At 37.1% G+C, this 20566-nt stretch overlaps 1 pseudogene; it reads left to right on the top strand.

Annotated features, from left to right (window-relative positions):
- Positions 1–8308, top strand: part of LOC150021145 (S-formylglutathione hydrolase pseudogene) — an 86708-nt pseudogene extending 78400 nt beyond the window's left edge.
- Positions 8309–20566: the final 12258 nt, after the last annotated feature.

Genomic DNA, 20566 nt, shown 5'->3' with positions numbered 1-20566 from the left:
TATTATTTGGTATATAGCCAAAAAAATGAAAAAATCATGCTCTAGATATTCTGGAAAGTTGGCTAAGTGTTAGTTTTCTTAACTATGTTTTGTACACATACTAACTGAACAGAAAGAACCCTAGAGAGAGAAGGGGAATTGCTATCTGCTCAGAAATCTAGGCCATCTGAGAGATGAGGGGAGGAAACTGAAATCGTGCCCTTCTCCCACTGAGGAATGGCTGGATTGAAGGAAAAAACACAGTGCCATTCTGTTTTTATTTTTATGAATATGGTTTTCTCAAAAGCAGGATGGGCAAGCGTTGTAGAAAAGGAGGGGAGCAATGTTCTAGCACAGTGGTTCTCAACCTGTAGGTTGTGATCCCTTTGGGGGTTAAACGACCTTTTCACAGGGGTCGACTAAGACCATCGGAAAAGAATATATAATTACATATTGTTTTTGTGATTAATCACTATGCTTTAATTATGTTCTATTTGAAACGATGAAAATACATCCTGCATATCAGATATTTACATTATGATTCATAACAGTAGCAAAATTACAGTTATGAAGTAGCAACAAAAATAATTTTATGGTTGGGGGTCACCACAACATGAGGAACTGTATAAAAGGGTCACAGCATTAGGAAGTTTGAGAACCACTGTTCTAGGATGTGCTTTGAAGCTGTTTACCAAAGTCAGCGAAGCAGAGAGAAATGTGTGTTAGCTGGTTAAACAAGATACCTGAATTGGGAGTGCTTCATACTGAATCAGTCTCTTCTCATTTTGGCCTGTTTTTCACAAGGAAGGTACACAGAAAAGCCCCCAAGTAGGAGAAACTTTCAAATAGTGACGGGGTAAACAGTGTACAAGAAGTTAAAATCCACTGTTTTTCTTCAGCATAGTAGTCCTTAAAAAAATAATCATAATTGGGGGAGGAGCTTCTTTTTTCTCTTAAAGGAACAAAACAAAGACACTAAGAGATGAGGGATCAAAGATGAACTGGTAAAACAATAGAACAGGATGAAAGAGAAAGCTCACAGAACCAAAAAAAGGGATGAAGGGACAAATAATCCTGCAGAATCTAAAACCACATTGGCAACAGCAAGAAATACAGCAGCTACTATGAAAAAGAGAGATCTGTAAGACAGAAAAAGGACAAAAAAAGAATTAGCAGAGGATAAATTAACAAAGACTGGACTGGGTACAAATCAAAGCAGACACAGTCTTAATAACTAAAAGATCTTGAAGTAATTCAGACCTGAATGGCATTTCAAAGAGAAAGTTAAATGCCACGATAAAAACTCTATGGAACTACTAAACACTTCAAAAATGAAGAAAGAAACCTATATGTGTGCCAGTTAAAAAAGGATTTGAATTAAATACTAAAAATTATTTTGAGCACAGACTTCAATAACAACAAGTACCAGAAGAAAATGGATGCTGTTAATGCAGAGAATATTGATGGGAGAACATGGGGTGGGGGTGAGTGGGGTGGGATTTGACCAAAGTGGGCATTTGAATATACTTAAATGTTTGAATTATGTCTGAGTAATCAGGATAATCAAATTTAGTAAACAAAATGTGTTATCATTATTGAAAAAAAGTTACATAGTGTAAAAATAATGTAATTAGTGAAAATAATAAAGTTATAATCAACTGGGAAAAGTTTCAGGAATTTTCATCCAAAATTTGAGGGTTATATGTAGGGTTATTTAATGTAAGGACAATCAATGTATTATTTAAAGTTGACAAATTAAGAAATAGGTTTAAGCATTAATTTTGTATGTTTAGTAAAACATATGCATTATACCCTCCATGTATTACAGAGTCATTGTTGGACAGATATGTAATAAATAACGATGAAAATATAAGATTATAAAGGGTCTAAAATCTGGGGGGGTGGGGAATGTTACTTTTTTATTGTTATAAAAAGAAATCAATTAATGAATTAATTCTAAAATAATGGTAACATAGGAAAGGGAGAAACCAGAAAGATTGCATGCATGACCCATGGGCATGGACTGGGGAAGGGAGGGATTGCTGGGGGAAGGGGGTGCTGGGTGGGGGGGCAGCAAAGGGGAAAAAATGGAACTATTGTGACAATGTAATCTATAAAGTATAGTAATAAAAAAAAGTAAAACAAATTTTTAAATATTACATTTCTTGTAAAATGAAACTTAACCTAATAAAGAAAAAAAGATTTCTAGGCCTACTATGCCCAACAATATGAGTTGATTCTTAAAGTCTCATTCTGTTTATCTGGGAAGTATTTGAAAGTTCTTTGGTAGCTTCTACAATGGATCGAAAAACTATAAACTCCAATATATCTATCTTTAAGAAATATGCCTAAAGCAAAGGAACTCAGATTTATTACTGTCATTTATCTTTAAGTTACCCTCGTTACTTTTTTAAAAGAAATTGAATCTTATAATATACTCTTCTAGATACTAGGGTTATAGCAATGATAAAATAGTCCTCATGGGGTTTACATTCTAGCAGAGAAAACATAATATAAATAGTGATTATGGAATAAGTAATATGGTGTTGACCAGAGTACAAAGTAGCAAGAGGAGGAAACACTTGGAAACCTTACCTAATTTGGGGGGAGTGGAGGAGTAGGAGGGGTAAGAGGAACTGTCAAAGAAGACTTATTTGAGGAAGCGAGGTTTAAGCTGAGACATAAAGGTAAAACAACACCTTTCAGTAAAATGGTTAGCCATTTGGATTAAAATGAAATGGAATTCCTGCTTTACTACTTATTACACAAAAATAATTTTATATAAACCAATAATTTTGATAGAAACAGTTTAAAAGAAAAGCTTAAATCATGAATGAATTTTTATAATCTTTGGGTATAGAGATAAATATTTTAAAGCTTGATGATGTGAAATCTAGAAATCACAATGGGTTGCAAGATAATTTGCCTACATAAACATTAACAGTGGAATCTGGCCAGGTGGCTCAGTTGGTTGGAGCATTGTCCCATACACCCAAAGTTTGTGGGTTCATAAACCAGTCAAGCCACATACCTAAGTTTCAGATTATCCGTGGCAACCAATCAATGTCTGTCTGTCTGTCTGTCTGTCTCTCTCTGTCTCTAAAATCAATAAATATACCCTTGGGTGAGGATTAAAACAAAAAAAGTATTAAAAGTTGCAGTTAAACACATTACACAATGTTGAAAGGCAAGTTAAAAATTGGCTGATGAAAACAACCCATGAGACAAAGGATTATTCTTCTTGCTTACCTACTAAACTCATAAAATAATAGTAAAGATCTTCAGAGAAAAATATGTTCAGCCTTATTAATAAAGAAATGCAAGTTAAGTCTAGATATAGTTTCCTCTATCAGATGGGCCTAGATTTTAATCTAAGATTGTTTATATATGGAACAGCAGAATGTCCCTCGGTATATGACTAAGTAAATTATAGTACATACTTATTATGGAATATTATGCAAGAATGAAAAACAAAAATGTAGGTCTCTGTTCATTGACAAATATGCCTTTAATATTGATTAGTGAGGATAGCAGGTTATAAATTTTGAATACAATATTATTTTATGAAATTATAGGCACATGTCTATATTGTTGTGTATGCATAGAAAGCTGTCTAGAATTCCCATTGAGGTGTTAGGAGTCACTAATTTTGTATAGTCAAGTTTTGGATTACATAAGTTTGTGTAATCTTGTGAGCATGAATTTTTTTTTAAAGTGTAATTAAACAATTAAGGTTTACCTATTTATATTTAGTGTTAGTTTCATGTGCTTTCTATTTAGATAAAACCTAGCATCTCAGGTTTTCTCAGAGATAAAATTATAGGAAAGCATTTGATATTTGCTCCATAAATTTTGATTAGCTGAATCATCAAGGACAACTTTAATTTTATATGAGTTTTCCTTTTATAATGTATTGATATTTTGATTAATAATTTGATCATTTCATTGATACATACTGTAATCAGAGTATATATATATATATTTATAAAAAGATATTTATTAGTCTTAGGAGAGTTTGCCCTCGTTTGAATGATTTTTCTGCAGCTATAGTAAGTGCTTTGACATGAAGCCTGAACAAGATCTTCATTATAATTACTGAAAATTTCTTCGGAGTATCAATTATTTTTCACTCTGAGAACTTTTTATTGGTAAAGAATGTTGTAATTATTGAAATATAGTCTTTTTTAAATTAATTAATTAATTTTTTATAACAATCAAAAATAACAATTTCTCCCTCTCAGACTTAAGACCCTTTATAATCTCATAAAGGACAATGGGTGAAGGTCTCATGCTCCTTCCCTTGGGTCCAGAATCCGTAATAAGAATAAGGGTGTAGAGGGGAGGGTGGCCTTCCCACATGGGGAAGGATCTTGCAGACTCCAAGTCAGCTGACTGTCCCTGGACAACAGCATGTTTGGTTTAACAGGCTGGCATCCTTGTTGTATTCTGGGGGCAACAGATTTGGCAACAGGGTTAAAAGGCATCATTCAATCCATAACCACTAGATGACAAAAGGCAGGGATTAATTTTTCAATGTCCCACATTAAGGAAAAAGAAAGGCTTCTTTGGAGGAAGGTGTACAAGGGACATCACACCTATCCAAAACCCTTTTGCCCACTATACTTAGTTTTGGCTGAGGGGAATATTTTAGGTTTCCCCTCTCTCAGACCTCTGGGCCCTTTCTGTCCAAGCCATTAGGACAGAAAAGAGAAACCAGTTTTAAAATGAAGCCCACAGACCACCCCATTCTTCACCAACCCAGCCATTTAGTTCAGCCAAACCGTTGAGTCTCAGGAGGCAGTGATGCAGACAGGATTAAGTGAGGCTTATATGTACAATCACTCAGGTAATGTGGTCATAGGCTTATGTCTTATGAAAACAGAACACACATGTTAATTTCCACAACATAACCCACAAACCAGTCTCTAAATCTGCAAGACTGTATTATTGGAAAGACATCCATTTGCAAGGAATTTGACATTCTTCTTGCCTATAAATTAAGCATCTTTGATGATGTCACAGACCTAGTTTAACTTTCAAATTAAAACAAACTTTAAATGAGGATAAACTTTAAAGACAGTTAGCTGCACTGTTTTATAATCTACCACTAAGCATTGTGATTTTCCTTGAATTGCGATTTTTCTCCTTAAGATTACCCTCCTTGTCATTAAAGGGAATGCATTAAGTCCAGTTTTAATTTATCTTGTTCATTTGCATAAACACAACAAGAGCAGCAAATGATCACTTATGATCTTTAGTTCTGCTTTGCTGGAACTTATACAAGGAACCTTTGGGGTGACTTTCAGTCTGCCCTTCAGGGAATAGGAGCTGAGCCACATACCTGTCATTCAGCCTTGCCTGTAAACACCTGTATTTTCCAATTGAAAGCTAGTCTTTACAAGTTAAAAAGTAAGGGTTGACCACATTCCACATTAGTATTTTTGTTGGGTATATTGAGTCACAGATTCAAAGGGTTTTTGTCTCTTGTTTTCCCTTTTAAATATAAGATATGTAACAAGTACAGGGACCATGTCTCAGCTGGATTAATGGGAAATATTGTGCTAAGTATTTACCATTATCTTCTGTCAAGCCATTTGTAGTTTAGTTGAAACTGTAGGTAGTTCTTGTCATGGCATGCTTCTTGAGAACTTAAATAGTAAACTAATGTACTTCTGTATATTTAGATATGTATAATATATAAACTATTTGATACAGAAATATTTTAAGATATGATTTTTGTTTTCTCATTCATCCCCTTTCTTAGTAAATTAAAAATTATTTCAAAAATAATTTAGGAAGCAAATCTTTTTTATTAAATGAGTCATATAATAATTTCATTTTTTAAATGATTTGTGAAGAAAGGTGTACTTGGTGGTTTATTTGTTAATATACTTAAACTGGTATAACTAAAATTATTAATAAGATAAATTTATTTGTATAAAATATAGCCTAGCTTTTTAAAATAGCATTATTCTTCATAGGGTACCACTAGAGATAGTACAACTTCCATCCTTAAGTTTTACTTGTAGTATTTCTAAAATACTAATAGCTTAACTCCCCAGGATAAAAGCAAATTAAAAATATCAAAATAGCAACAAAAACTCAGTTTGTTTTCATACTTACATACCACTATTTGTTATATATTTTTTAAATTCTCACCTGAGGGCATTCTTATTGATTTTAGAGAGAGGGGATGGGAGGGAGAGGGAGAGAAACATTGATCAGTTGCCTCCTGGACATGGCCTGACTGGGGAGACAACTGGAATCCTAGGCATGTGCCCTGACGCAGAATCAGAGCCACAACCTTTTGTTTTATGGGACTATGCTCCTACCAACTGACCCACACCAGTCAGGGGCATTTGCTACAATTTATAGCCATAACACTTATTTCCTCTGAGCAAAAAAATGTTATAATCTTTGTTTATTTTAATTCAGTTCATAGATTTTTCCCTATAGAAACCCAGGTTTTTGGAGAGCCCTAGCAGTGTGCTATTGTTGGGTTCTCATCCTTCTGTTTAAATAATGCAAGTACTTTGATAGAAACCTGGAAAATCTCTTTAGTGAGTGTCATGTAATTAATCCAAATAAAAAGTCTTGAACACACCATATGAATACAAGGTCACCAGCACAGGATATGCTTTGTCGGATCTACTACTTGAACAACCATAATTTGATAAGTATCCGGTAGTTTAAGGCTGACACTGACTTTGTTTCAGAAGGTAAATCACCTTTCGTTACTCAAACAAAGGAAGAGCCAGGAGCCTGGGATTGTATAAAGCAGTAACCTATTAATATATTAAGGATAAGGAAAAGAAGAAATAAGAGCCTATTCTAGCTCCCTTCTCCCCAGTTTATTTTTTAAAGCAGCAATGTATCCAAGTTATCATTACTTTTTCTGAGTTTATTTTACCACTATGGAAGAACTGTATAATAGGTAGGCAGTGAGTAGAATTCTTTTTCATCCAATTAAAATAGATATAAAACTAAGTTTTAAAAATATATCAGTATATCCAAAGCACTTACAAAATGTCTCTGATACTAGTTCACTAGGGAGCTTTAATTCAGAATTCATCATAACAAAAGATCTTCATCATACAGACCCATTCTAATGGAGATTCTTAAATATAGCAAGTAAGTTGTGACAGAGTTGGAGCACACACTAAGACTAATTAATTAATGTTTCACTTGTGTAAAAGCATCCCTCTTAAAATCTGTTTAATTTAAATGATTTATTTTAACATGTATAGTAAAGAAGTCTTAGGCTTAAATAAACATAATCTTCCTATGAAGGTCTTGTTTTATTAATAATGGTTGTGATATCTTAGTGGATGACAACACAGTTATATAAGTATTTTTGATAGATTCTGCATGTTAAGTATCGATTAGTTGATTCAACCAAATTAATTTTTGTTCCATACCTCAAAGGAGCTGAAGAGACTTTTCTAATCTAATTCCTTTGTGGTACAAAGGCCCACTTGAAACTTGGTATAATGCCCAGTCCCTATTCTGGTACACTTGGCTATTTGTGACAGGTTTCTATAAACCTTGGGAGTGGGGAATAGGATATGTCAGTGTGTCAGCGGAGTCCCTCTGGGAAGCAGATGCCAGGCAGTGTTAAAAGGGACAGAGGTTCACTGAGGGACCAGCATCCATGCAGGATAAAGTGTTCCTGCTACCGGTACCGCTGCAGGAGGGTCATTACCCTTTGGTGCAGACAACAAGTCGCAGCTGGACAAGGAAAGAACGACATTGAAACAGGTGTCCCACAACAAGTGGTTTGGGGTTGACAGAAAGTTTTAGAACATGACAGTGTTGAACTGAACGGCAAGATGAAACATGTTATTACTGACCACCAAAGGCAGAAACTAGAAAATGCCCTGCACTGTGTTGGCCATATGGTTTTACTAGTTTAGAACAGAATTTTGTAACAAAATCTGGTCACCATCAGGCTGCCCCAGAACATGGCCTTGCTGTCATTGCTCCAGACACCAGCCTTGTGGCTACATATGGAAGGAGAAGATGAGAGCGGGACACTGGCACTGGTGTTGGGTGTTATGTAGGTGCCTCTGCAGACCCCCGGAAAACTACCCACAGCATGTGCTCTTATGTAACACAGGAGCTTCCCCAGCTCATAAATGCCATTTTTCTAGAGGACCCACTAAGGATGTCTGTTCTGGCCACCCCATGGGAGGCCATGGAGCTCTGACCTGTGCTTTAAAGACTCCTGGACGATAGAAAATCTGTGTCAGCATTTGCTCCAATTTGCAATCCAGTGCTTTTTCCTTGGGGCAAAACAACAAAAAAAAACATATTAGTAATTTCAATTTAGGAAAGTTCTATAGCCATAGCATTAAAATTTTATTTTATAAATGTGGAAAATACTCTTAGCTAAAACTTCCTAATAAACTATTTTTATTCTCGCTTTCAAGTGTCTGATCACAGATTCAAAAGTTAAATTATCCATGTTTAATAACAAAGAGCTTTGTCAAGGTAAGTGATTTCTCTTAAGTTTTCCTTTTTCTTAAATTATATTGTTGTTCAATTACAGTTGTCCCAATTTTTCCCCTGTTGCTCTCCCCTGCCCCACCTACCCCCACTTGCATAGTCAATCCCCACCCTGTTGTCCATGTCCATGGGTCCTTTATACTTATTCCTTGAGTAGACCCTTTCCCTTCATTCCCTCATTATTCCCCTCTCCCCTACCCTTGTTTCCATGCCTCTGGTTCTATTTTGCTCATTTGTTTGTTTTGTTCATTAGGTTCCATTTATAGGTGAGATCATATGGTATTTGTCTTTAACCACCTGGCTTATTTCAATTAGCATAATAGTCTCCAGTTCTATCCGTGCTGTCATGAAGGGTAGGAATTCCTTCTTTCTTTTTGCTGCTTAGTATTCCATTGTGTAAATGTAACAGTTTTTTGATCTATTCCTTTACTGATGGGCACTATTATACAAGGCCACTGTCATCAAAACAGCCTGGTACTGGCATAAGAACAGACACATAGATCAATGGAAGAGAATAGAGAGCCCAGAAACAAACCCATGTCTCTATGGTCAATCAATATTTGACAAATGGGATAAGAACATAAAATGGAGTAAAAATAGCCTCTCTAATAATTGGTGTTGGGAGATATGGACAGGTGCATGCAAATAAATGAAACTAGATCACCAACTTAGACCATATGCCAGAATAAACTCAAGATGGACAAATGACTTAAACATAGGTGGTGACACCATAAAAATCCTAGAGGAAAATATAGGTAGTAAAATTTCAGCTATCCCCCCACAGCAATATTTCACCGATATATCTCCTAGGGCAATATATATAAAAGAAAAAAAAATGAGACTACATCGAATTAAAAAGCTTTTGTTTGGCTAAAGAAAACATCAGGAAAATGAAAAGGGAACCAACTGCATGGGAAAACATATTTGCTAATGATACCTCGAACAAGGGTTTGCTCTCCAAAATAAATAAAGAGCTCATATGACTCAACACCAGGAAAACAAATAATTCAATTAAAAAATGTGCCAAAGACAAGAACAAACTCTTGTCCAAGGAGGACACACAGAGGGCCCATAGACATCTGAAAGGATGCGCAACATCACTAGCCATCAGAGAGATGCAAATTAAAACCACAATGAGATACCACCTCACACTGGTCAGAATGACTATCATTAACAAATAAACAAACAAGTGCTGTTGAGGATGTGAAGAAAAGGGAACTCTAATGCCTGTTGGTGGGAATGCAGACTGGTGCAGCCACTGTGGAAAACAGTTTGGAATTTCCTCAAAAAACTAAAAATAGAACTGCTTTTTGATCTAGTGATTCCACTGCTGAGATTCTACCTTAAGCATCCTGAAACACCAATTCAAAAGAACCAGCATTATTTACAATAGTCAAGTGCTGGAGACAGCTTAAGTTTTCCTTTTTTAATAAAAAAAATTTTATTAATAGAAATATTAATTTTTACACAAAAATACTCTGGACAATAAGACCCTTTTACTATAACAAGGGTTATGATGTTGCTGTGATGTTAATGACAGCTCCCCCAAACACCCAGGCTGCCTTGCTTCCACCTAGAGGGCACCCTCACCAGAGTTCCCCAGATTCCACAGTCCTGCCCAGGTGTCAAACTGTGTGGTCATAATAGCAAGATGGAAGGAAAGCAACTCTGCCTTCCCAGTCACTTTAAAAAACTATTGGAACATTCCCACAAAGCAGTCTGTCTTGGGTCCAAAAATGTTTCAAAATTTAGTAAAATTATTATTTTAGATGTTAGGTACACATTGCTCCTCCTCCCAAGGGCCCAAAGTTATTATCAGTTAGGAGACAATCACTACCCTGCACTAGCTACACTACTTCCTTCCATGCAGAAGGCCTCTTTATTAGGTCTGGCTGCCTTACGGGCCTGTTGCCTTAGGATGAGACCCCCTGAGCACACGGACTTTTGTAGGGACATTTACCAGTTCCACCACATGCCTAGATGTTTCTTAAACTTGGCAGGCACCTCTTCAATCCTCAAAAAAAAAAAAAAAAAAAAAAAAGCTTGAAATAATAATGCTCAAGCTTTGAGAAAATCCACTTGATATAAGCCAAATCATAAACGGGTAGAGGAGGCTGGCCAAAATTAGAAAGAAATAAAAATATAAAGTGTGGAAGCTTGCCAGTTATTCCTCCAACATCCATTCCCTCCGTCTTCCAGACTGTGAAAAGTCAGCTGGGCATGAGTTGCCCAGACAGGACTACATTGCCCATGCTTCCTTGCACCCAGGAGTTACCATGTATCTGAGTTCTCTCCAACAAGACATGAGCAAAAGTGTCGTGTGCAACACTAGTGCCATTTGCTTAAAATGAAATCTTTACTTCCTCTCTTCCCCCGTTCCCACTGAGAATAATCAAGCTTCAACCAGGGGAAAATAAAACAAAGATATGAGAATGAAGGAAGAGAGGAAGGGAAGGAGGGAGGGAGTGGGGGAGGAAGGGGAAAGAGAGTTGCTTTCTTAAGCACCCCAGTTTGTGGACTGAGGTGAATACCTACCTACCACAATTGCTTGTTACCAGACAATGTTAACAATACTGTATTATGTATTTGAAAGTCCTAAGAGAATAGATCTTAACCGTTCTCACCACAATGCACAAAAAGGTAATTATGTATTAACTGTTAAGAAATCATATTGTGTTAACTAACCATACTGGGTTGCTAACTAACCATATTGTGGAAATCATTTCTCAGTACATGCGTGTATCAAATCATCATGTTGTGCACTTTAAACTTACACGTGTTATATGTCAATCATATCTCAATAAAACTGGAAAAAGATAAAAGAGACAACAGTAGAGTCACAAAAAGCTAGATCAGCAAAAGTGTAAGAACATCTAGTGAGAGAAAACCTCTTGTCCTGGAAGCCAAATATGCATGCTATTAATTCTCAAACTTCAGTGTTGAGTTTAAATCAACTGAGGAGATTGCTAAGAGAGCCCAAGCTCTACTTGGAAATTCTGATTTCAATTAATCTTTGGTGGAGGTCCTAGGACTACATTTTTAAAACACTGTTCTCAGGAGCCACAGCTGTACCATCTCATACTCAAGTATGTCTGAAGTGGCTAGACTAACCCACTGTAAAGTGAAATAAAGTAGCTGAGGACTTCTGAGTGGGTAACCCGGTTAGAGTGTCGTTCAGATACTCCAAGTTTGCAAGTTTCATCCCTGGTCAGGACACATAAAAATCAACCAATAAATGCATGAATAAGGGGAACAACATCTCTCTCTCTCTCTCTTTCTCTCTCTCTCTCTCTCTCTCTCTCTCAAATCAGGAAAAAGATATTTTTAAAAACAGCATATTTTGATCACAGTAGAAATCTATAAAAAGCCTCAGGAAATAATAGGCCCATTTATTATCTTCCAGTCAAACTTTGTTTCTGGGTTGCCATTCTGACAAAATATAACATTTTGTATATTTTCTTGTTAAAAAAAAAAAACAATTCTATAGGGTATGAATTATTATTTCAATCTTTCTATTATTTGCCTATTTACAAGTTTTTCTTAAGATAAATACTAGAAAAAAAGTCATTGAATCATCTCTTCAAATTATTTTACATTCCTAATTACAGAAGTCTAAATCGATGAGATTTCCTCCACCTCCCCCTGCCTCAGTTACTGTATCATTCATGGAAAATAAAACTGTTTGGTGTTTAAAACCTTTTGATCTTAGCCCATATTAGAATCAGAGACTTGGAAGATTATAAACTTGCTATCTGACCACTTCTTTTCATACAACTGTTTATAACCTGCTAATAAGATAGTCTGCCTATTCAGTACCTGAAATTCTAAAGTTTCTGAAAGAATAGATTTAAACCATTTCCTACCCCAGGCAGAGCCCTGCAAGTTACTAGAAAAGTATGGTACCTAGACTACCTAGACTACCTAGACTACCAGCTGCCACAGCAGCAGCAGCAGCTGCTGCTGCAGAAGCACCTGGGAGTTTGTTAAAAATGCAAACTAAGCCCTGGCCCAGAACTGCTAGTGTCCTTTCTGGTACTTCTGTTGCTCACTAGAGTTTGACAACCACCATCCTAAATGCCTCTTTATCTCTCCTACTTTTTCTGATTAGCATAGCCCACCGCTGTATCTCCCCCACTGTTTCTCCTGTCAGTCCCCTTCTTTCCTATAGCTCAATCTAATACTTTATTATATTTCATCCATGCTATGGAAGAAGCTTCTTTATGGCCTCCCCAGCTTTAATCTTTCTCCCACCCTCCCCACACAGACCAGAGTTATTCTTCTAAATACAAATTTGCCCATGAATTTTCCTAACTAAAATCTTTCAAATGCCTGCAGGATAAAATCCAAATGTCCTACCTTGCTGTCATAAAAGCCTTTTATTATCTGGCCCTCTGTCAAGGCTTTATGCCTTGATTAGCAACACCTCCTCCCTCATTCTAATATCTCTTGGCCTTTGCACACACTGTTCCCTCTCCCTGAAACGAGTTGCTTAAACCAGAAACTTTGAAATAAAAAATAAAATTGTTCTCATCTAGTCACAAAGCCAGAATTTCTTCTCCTTAATCTTCTCCCCTCCAACCATTGCCTTTATTTCCTGCACACCCTGTAGCAAAAGAAAATTCCTACTTATTCCCACAGACTCAGTGAAATCTCACTACGTCCAGGCAGCCTCCCATGATCACTCCTGGCAGATTCAGTTGCTCCAATACACTCTTTAAAAGAGCTATTCTAAGGCCTCTTGTGGACTATCACAATCTATAAATAAGATGTTCTTTCTATTGTGGATAGGGACTGCATTTTTGTTCCATTCTGGAGTCTCAATAACTCTAGGACCTTGTACATTATGTGGTCCAAAGACACCAAATGATGTTGTTCATTGATAAAGTTGATGAATGAATGAAGGAGTAAACAAAATACCAAATAATATCTAGGAAGGAAAACAGCCTTGGCTTTAAAGTTATTTGCAGCCTTGGTATCACTTTTTGGTACAACACCTTCCAGGTTGCAGACCAGTGGGCAGCAATCACATACTCTCTAAAGACATGTCCTATTTGGTCAATACGATATTTAAAATCTTTTAAAGTGACTTTAGTTAAGGTATGTCCCTCTCTCCAGTGTTCAGTCTATCCATGAATTTTTGTCTTGCTTCTACCACATTTAAGCATTTCTGTGACCATCTTGGCTCAGGAAGGCATGTGAGTCAACCACCATCCTTTTCTGGACTTGGATCCCTGGCTCTTGTTTCTCCCGATTGCACTCACTCCACTTGCTGCCCAAGACTTCCCCTCCACCTCCCACTAGCCTCCTTAGATATGCAAATACATACATTCCAGGATCTCAGCATTTCTCTTTGCCACTGGCCTTGGGCCTCTCTGACTGAGTTTGAAATCTACCACTTTTTTAGCTTAGTGCCTTCTCATGGTCCCACTTAGGATTCTCTTATCTCCCCAAGGCTCGTAGGGTGATTGTTTAGGCACAAATACCAGTTTGACACATTCAAACTATATGACCTTGGAAGAGTCTCTATTTCCAAGCCTCAGTTTCCTTATCTGTAAATAGGAAATTACATCTTCCTTGATTTGTGAGAATTAAATGAAAAGAATAACTTAAAACATATTACATAGTTTTGGCAAAAATAGTACATCCTTATTAAATTCTATCTTCTTCAAGTTCATTAAAGCAATGTAGCTCCAATAACATAACCAAAGTGTTATTAAATAGTGAGCTTCTACTGGGTTAGTCTTTTCAAATATGTTATTCAATGAATCCTTACAAAAGGACAACTACAGACTGTGAATTAGGTGCCATTATTACCATTTTACATAAAAGGAAATTGAAGCTCAGAGAAGTTAATTATTTGCCCAGCATAATAAATGCATACACTTTAAGGCATACTTTTGGCTACAAACAGTGAAAGTACATTTTATTACATTACAAGAAATTAGAAACTGGATGACCCCAGGGTTGGGTCAGTGACTCAATCAGGCAGGGGTACTAGGTGGAGGTCCTGGCATTTGCCTATCCTCCCCTTTTTTGTCAGACAATAACTACAATTGATTTATCCACTTACAGATCCAATATAGGAAGAAGTAGAATTGTGGCAAAAAAGAAAATGACTTGCTCCTCATGTCGTTCTGTCTTTTTTTAGGAGAAGACTTCCTAGAAATGCCCTGGAGCCTTCCCCTGTGTGGTGGACAGAACTGGGGCACATGAGCTAGCTGGAAGGGAAGCTGGGAAAGCAAGAATCTCATTTTCTCAAGCTCTCTGTAAAAAGTTGGGGAGAGAGAAGGAGGCTAAGAATGGGTGTAAGATGAGCTAAGAGTCTGCCACAGGCTGACTGGGAGAACCAGGACTCCAGTACCAACCTGTTTGACTTCAAAGGCCACATCCCTTTCATTACTCTGTGCTATGTACTTGTATTTACATGAATGTAAATTAACTTAAAGGAATTTACTACATTAGTAAAAAATACAAACTAAGGCTTTTATTTCCATTCCAAACTCTTTCAAAGAAAGCCTGATCTCTCTTTCTCTAGTGACCCTTGATAATAATAGCATATATAAATAAAGCGTTTACCTTTATGGAATAGGGATAATTACTCTCTTGAAAATATGTTTTCTCTTTGATATCAAAAATATGAGTGATGTTATAAAGCAAGAGTCATTAAATTGGCAAGAGACTTCAGATATATTTAAATTAGAGGAGGATGGATTATATGCTTTTAGAAGATCCATTTTAGATTTTTGATCATAAATTCATGTAACCTAGGTAACATGTTTCTACTATGCCTTTCAACCAAATCTGTCTTCAACATTTTCAAATTTCTAGCCAGAACCTCATCCCAAAGGATTTCTGTGTTTGTTTAAAGATTAAAGTTGCATGTCAATTTATTTCAGTAATCTACTGATATTTACCCAGATATGAATATATATAAAAGACTAGAATATGTCAATCAAAAAATCTAGAGATAAGTATTTGCTTATTAAATTAATTTTACTGTTGAAATACAATTCAAATCCAAGTTTTATTTCAAAGTTAAAGTAGACAGTTATTCAGTTTTGCAAGAAATAATTGCATCTGCTTTATTAAAGGGAAAAAGAAATGAATGTTTATCTAAAAATTAGTAAGAAGGTTAGTTATCTTAGGGCATAAAAGAACAATTGCCTCTCTTAGTGTAAAAAATCACCATGATAAACTATACTATTTGTCAATGATGGAGTAGTTTGTCTGGTTTAATATTTCACATTTTGATTTATGAAATCACTTTCTCTCTGTTATTGGTATATAAGGAAGGGGTAGATTATTAATATTGTCCTCAGATTTGTCATTTGAAAACAAGACATTTCTTTAAAAAAAATTAAAGCAATATTATCTGTAGGGGTACTAAAAAAAAAAAAAAAAAAAAAACTCCTCCATTAAAAGAAATAAAAAAGTTTCAAGTATCTGATTGAAACAGAGCTTACACTGGAGATGGTTACAAAGTGCTAACTGAATGCTGAGCAGGGTCATTAACCACATGATGAGCAGCACTAGTTCAAGGCTACATTCATTACAACTGCAGTCAGCTCTTTGCAACAGAGAACCAACTAAGAGTAGCTTCACCATTTGAAAGTATATGGCTCCCTACAACAAGACATTGAGAAAAGGCAGCCAGGGCAGGGATAGCACTTAAGTGACGTCATCAGGGGCCCAGCTCCACAAACTTCCATAATGTTCAGGCCTTCATCTTCATGGTCACAAGACAGCAGCCTTCACTGCCAGGTAATCAGTCTTATTCCAAGTAGGATGAAGAAGGAAGCAGGCTGGGGGTGGGGGGTGAGGTCTGGCCAATAGTCCCAGAGACACCACTGTGAAATTTTATAGCATAATTATAAAACCATTGATTCTAGTCTCCTTCTTTTTAAGTGAAAAAAATAAAACACTGTGAGATCAAATGGTTTTCTCTAAGTGGTTTATCTAGTTATATTTGGAACAACAATAGGTCTTCTAAGTCCTAGGCTGATGTAATTTCTATTGTGCCCACCACCTTCTAGCTGTTGGGTGGGCTTCCTTTGACATACCAATGATAATGGCATTGGGCACCACTCCATACCCTGAGGGAAAAAGGTTATAAAAGGGTTGGGTAACTGACTCATAAGAACCTTTACAGTATGGATACCAAACCAGTGGGGCATCCTTCTCTGTCATCCATAGTGCTAGCCCTTGGATCCTTGCCATCAGAAGGCCAGAACATGAAGAATTCTTGATGAAGAGAGCAGTGGTCACAGCTCTGATAACTACGGTGGTGAATGTGGTGGAGGCTGTATGGTGAGGGAGAGGGAGGTGAGGGGAATTGAGTGGAGAAAATAAAATTAAATTAATTTTGAAAATGTGGAGGTTCTTGTCATCTCTTTCTCAGTTTTGTACACCACAGCAAAGTACAAAGCCAAATGCAAAGGTCTTATTTGACATCCTATTACCGCATAAATAAAGAGACGTCATAACTATCATTTAAATTATCTAGATGATCTAATGCTTTAACCACTACCATGGAGCTTACATAATTGTGGTTATACAGAGACAAGTGCCGAATTCCTGGTATTAAAGCCAGTGGGTCATGCAGCGCAGTTGGATGACTATGTCCTGGGAGAGCAGCCATGCAGTTAGTCAGAACTCTGCTTGAGGACCATGTGTGAGAGGGCAGATGGCCCAGCACGCCTTCACGCTTGGTCAACATGGCGTTAATCTAGGACCAAGGGAGCAGGTGGCTACTGGAGGCCATGCAAGTTCCTTCAGACATCACCAAGCTGCAGAAAAGTATGAATTGTCTCAATATATTGGAATCTCCATAGTGCTTATTTTTAATAATTGTACTTTTAAGCAAGTGGAAATAAGAAACTAACATTTTATTTCCTGGCATCTATGAAAGACTTCATAGGATGTTTAAGAGAGTAATAACTCACTTAAATACTCACTGGACAAAAGTAATTTGAAAATAGAACTCTCACTCCACATTTAAAGAAGAATTCATTAAACTTGAACAGTTCATTACCATGAAATGCATTTGTTTATATTTTATAGCATAAACAGGAGTTTTCCGCGTATAAAGCATTCAGCCAAACATTTTAAAGATGAAGGTGCATTAGGAATGTAAATTATTCTAAACCAAAGACTCTCGCCTTCCTGGTCCACTTCTGTGCAGCCCTGAGATATCATCAGAGGACCCGATAAATCACTACCTCTGTGAGACTCCTGGAGGAAGGGTCCTAATAGGCCTCATCAGTCTACAATGGTATATTTGTGCAAAGCAGTTAAAATACCCGCACTGCAAATTAAAACCTTAAATTTATTATCTACAGTTATTAAAATGCCATGATCAGATGCTATTCAGCATCACCCAAATAGCTTTCTTTTCATACTAGTATTTGTATTAGTGAAAGCTGTTTAAAAATGAAACTCTGTTTCAATTTATCTTTGTGTTTAAATTGTTGGTCTAGCCTAAGAAGAAAAAGGCCTAATCCCTTTATAAATGAAAATTGCCTTCTTTGTTCCGAACTAATTTAATCTAAATTGTTAACTCTGCAGAAGAAACATTCAGAAGAGAGAATGCTCATCCCAAGGGCTACAGGGGTAACGCGTTTATCTTACTTATGCATCTGGTGCCCTAATTCATGATGACTATGAAACTCTGGGCTTACCACTCATAGCTCACAGCCAGCAGCAGCCCACTTTTTTTTTTTTTTTTCAATAAAGTCTGCAGTGGCAAAACAATAGGACAATAAGCTCAACCCAGAGGAGTGTCCAAGATAAACATAGACTGAACCCCAGAGCTAGGAGACAAACCTTTAGAAATGGGAAGGGAGCAGCTGTTCACCGTCATGGGAAAGTGCCTGGAGTGCAATTTGGGGAGGTAGGAGGAAGGGGACCATCTTCAGTTCACCCAGCTCGTGAAGGGAAATGCAGCATTCCACAGTGACCAGTCCCAATCCTAAGCATAAAGTCTGTTTTCCCTGTGTGCAACATCATTGGGGTCTATTTATTTGTGTGTTTTAGACTCACCTCTGCAAAAATAAACAGATGGCAGTTAAAGTTTTATGTTTGGAGAAAAATGCTGTAAGCACTCAGAGAAATCCACCCAAGATCTGCTTCGCAGGTGTCAAAAGAAAGCCCACACATTGTCACCTCAGCTCACTTTTTCCACTCCCCATGGCAAGCAGTGTGCTATTTGGGATCAGAAACCAGACCATGACAGGCATTCTAAACAGCATCAATACACCTTCTTCAGCCTTTAGGGAATCCATTCCTTGTCACTCTTCCTCTCTTTTCTTTCTTTCTTTCTTTCTTTCTTTCTCTCTCTCTTTCTTTCTTTCTTTCTTTCTTTCTTTCTTTCTTTCTTTCTTTCTTTCTTTCTTTCTTTTTCTTTCTTCCTTCCTTCCTTCCTTTTTTTCTTCTTCCTTCTTTCCTTTCTTTTTATTTTCTATTTTGTTCATTAAGATTCCACATATAAATGAAATTATATGTATTTGTCTTTCTATGACTGGCTTATTTCACTAAGCATTTCACTTAGCCCATGATTACAGTAAAAGATTTCATCATAATTTACTTTCTAATTTCAGTTGAATTGAAGGAGGACACATAGAAGTCATAGCCAAAATTTTCCTCAAGCCTAGACCGTCACTGAAGTGTCCCAGGCAAGTTTGTTCCTGCCTGAATGTGTGTTTCAAAGCCCTGGTGAGACCTCTGTCAAAGTTCACACTGTCCAACAGGTTTCTAGTTAGGAGCTTTGGGAAACTCCATTCCAAGCAGCAATTACTGCAAATACTAAAAATACTGTACAGAGCCACACAAAGTGCATGTAAAAGTGAGCACTAGGAATGTTTCTGCTTCCTGTAGGCAACATAACATATCACTGTGGTTGATCATTTGACAAAACTCTGAACCAGCTTGGGTATTAAGGTATTAAATGAGGAGATATGTGATGTGCTTTAGCCACCAGGCTGTTGCATTTTTGTTGTTGTTTTTGTTTTTTGTTTTAAGGAAGTCTGCTTTCACCCATGAATTTAGTATAGTCAGGCCTGTCATGAAAAGCTTATGGTAAAGGTGCCTTCAACTAGAAACAAGGAGGCTGAGCAGACCCCAGATGGGTCAGTGCACCCAGGGGAGCTGTTTCTGTTCACCTGATAACATAAGTACAGTGAGGTTATGAATATAATGTGATGTGGCTGCTGTGCGTTAAGATTATTGAAGCATATGGCACTTGGAGGCATTTTTAAGCTCTCTTTTACCAATTTCCTCACTTGTGAAACATGGACAATACCTCATGGGATTGTTGCCAGGAGTAAAGAAACAAACACATACGTACTTAGCACAGTGTCTGGTTCACAGAGGGTGCTTTACAAACCTATCTCCTCATTCAAATTAAATAACTCTGTGTCCCGAACCCCTAACCCACCCAAGAGAGGCTGAAAATGACCCCTCCAAAAGGATCCATCTTAACACTTGGAGCCCCTAAATGTAAATGATTTGCTAAACGGAGTCTTTGAAATGGGATTAAGAGATGAGCTTTTCCTAGATTATCTGGGTTGATCTTCATCCCAAATGTCCTTGTAAGAGAGAGGCAAAGGAAGAGGACACACACAGAAGAGGAGGCGGCAGTAACCACAGAGGCAGAGACAGGAATCCTGCAGCCACAAGCCAAGGGACGCCAGCAGCCACCAGAACCAGGAAGAGGGGAGGAGGCATTCTTGCCTGGAGCCCCTAGAGGAAGAGAGTGCCCTGTTGACTCCTCTGTCTGGCCCAGTACACTGATTTCTGAGGTGGCCTCCAGAGCTGTGAGAGAATGCATTTCTGTTGTTTTAAGCCATTAAATTTGTGGTCATCTGTTACAAAAGTTACAGGAAATTAATCCTTCCCTAACTTCATTAACATCACACATTGGTACCAGACACTGGTCATCATCCTTCCAAAGCCACCAGCAATTCCTTTCACTGTCTACAAAGTAAACCCCTTGTCTATATCATAAAATGCAGTGCACTTTGACTGCAACATCCAAGTAAGGAGTGTCTGTTTTCCCTTTAGTTGCATATTTTTCACCTCAAAATAA

Source organism: Furipterus horrens, unplaced genomic scaffold (genome assembly GCF_987537825.1).
Source record: "Furipterus horrens unplaced genomic scaffold, mFurHor1.1.pri manual_scaffold_1, whole genome shotgun sequence".
Classification (NCBI taxonomy): Eukaryota; Metazoa; Chordata; class Mammalia; order Chiroptera; family Furipteridae; genus Furipterus; species Furipterus horrens.
The sequence above is the reverse complement of the archived record's forward strand: the minus strand, read 5'-3'. Positions and strand labels throughout refer to the sequence as shown.